Here is a 2,057-nt window from a genome sequence, read left to right as displayed (position 1 = left end):
GCTGAATGTAGTGACGAGAAAGGGATAATATGGTGGCAGAGTGGCGCATGTGAAGGGGTGCGATGGGAGTGAGTGTGGTGGCGACGAGGAAGGGGAGATAGGGGTGGAGTGGCGTCGCCGAGCCGGGTGCCCAGATTTATATACGTGCGAATGGGCGCGCTTCGGCAAAAGAAGGCCCGAATTTGGGGCGTGCTCTTCCCGGTGAAAAAGCAAGTGCATCATAGGTAGTGGGTAAGCAACAGTCTTATATATGACAATGACATTAACCAAGCGACGCGCGAAAGGAAGAGGTTGGACTGGAACCCTCCTCCCATGTGAGCGATTGCTTCTGGAGGCCATTACATATCAGCGTCCCCCAACCTTCAAATATGGAGACTCGCACGCTTAGTTTGCAGCGGCCTCCGTAAATTATGCAGTCTAAGGGGCGTATGAAGACTCTGCTAAACCGCCCATTTCGGTGGCAGTTCCCATACAAATCGTTATTATGGCGATCAATCTGATATGGCGACTCTTGTATAGTTGCTCTAACTGTGCAGTGGCTGCATGTTGGTGAAGAGAGCGTATGAACCTTCAGGTGGCGGCCTTGTTCGCCACGCTGTTCTGTGGTGGCATACAGGGGATGTATGACAATATTTATGAATTCGTGAGCATGAAGGAGGCGTTCTTGATCGAGCCCATACGGGTGATGGCAACAACGTCGTGCCGCTAGAGGCTGAGGGGCACCATGCCACGTGGATCAACTTTGACTTCTTGTATCTGGTTTCGACGACAACATGGAGAGCCCGACCTCGAGTTCGCTAACCGCCTAGCTTAGCGTCAGTTGAGGACACATGACACCCCCTAGGAGATGCCAAAGTCCTCACCAAGGTTCAACCACTCTCGCTCCACCATCTCCTCCATCAGCTTTCATCACGTGATTGTCCATGGGCGTGTCAAACATGTCGTACTTGTACGTTGCACGCATGTGCCCTTGCGAAGCCATCAAATGTCGACTTCCTGTACTCGCGTCGATCAATGTCGTCGAGGAAGTTGAGACCGTAGACCAGCATGCCCCATACCTTGATGTGGAGAAGGCTACATTTTTTAAGGTCAGCGTGAGTACTCTGAGTCGACAATTATTCATCCTTACGCATCCTCCTCGACCCAATGGGAGTATTGCCATACCCTATCGCAGAACTCTCTCTCGACGCGATTCTCTTGTGGCGAAGGGCACAATGGCCATTTGGATCAATATCGACTTCTTGTACTCGGTCTTGGCGACAACATGGAGAGCTCGGCCTTGGCCCGTTAACCGCCTAGCCCTGCATTAGTCGAGGGCACGCGGAACCCATTGTAGGAGATGCCAAAGCACACAGTGAGGTTCAACCAGTTTCGCTCCATCGACTTCCATCCAGTGCGGGCATGTTGGACACTTATGTTGCGCCCTTGCGACGCCAAATTTCATATGAAGCTGACGAATGCCATGTTTTCTCACCAGTGCTGATCAACGTCGACGATGAGATTGCGACTGTAGAGCAGCATGCCCCATGCTTTGACTACCAGCGGGACTAGTAAGGCGCGTTGGCAGCGGCGATGCGGTCCTCGTCGAAGGCTGAGTAGAGGGCGGGGCGGCGCTGGTCGGCGACGACAGCCTAGGGGCCCTCGAGGTGGCTGAATCCAGTTGGGATCGTCCTTTTTCCCGGTGCGCCAAACATGTCTATAGGTTCTAAAGAAGTGTAGGGACCCGCTAATCCAAGGTTTTCCCGACTCACTCGGCTCGTCTCGTCACTCGACACACGTTTCCCCGTGCCAGGTGTGGACCCGAACCTGAACCTGGACCCAGAAGAGATTATATACTCCAAGAGATACACGCCATCTCTCAGTCAGGAGATATACTCCAGCGACCTACCAAAAAACTCTATACGTGCTGCATCGTGCGCTCCATCCCACAAGAGATCGGACGGCCAGCGGCCTCCGTGGGGCACTCCACCCCGCGTCTCCTCCGTCGAAGGTGGGGTGACGCGCGCGGCACGCACGCCAACGGGGCACGGGGTGGCGGCGGCGGCGGACGCAGAGGA

Source organism: Triticum dicoccoides, chromosome 1A, assembly GCF_002162155.2.
Source record: "Triticum dicoccoides isolate Atlit2015 ecotype Zavitan chromosome 1A, WEW_v2.0, whole genome shotgun sequence".
Classification (NCBI taxonomy): Eukaryota; Viridiplantae; Streptophyta; class Magnoliopsida; order Poales; family Poaceae; genus Triticum; species Triticum dicoccoides.
The sequence above is the reverse complement of the archived record's forward strand: the minus strand, read 5'-3'. Positions refer to the sequence as shown.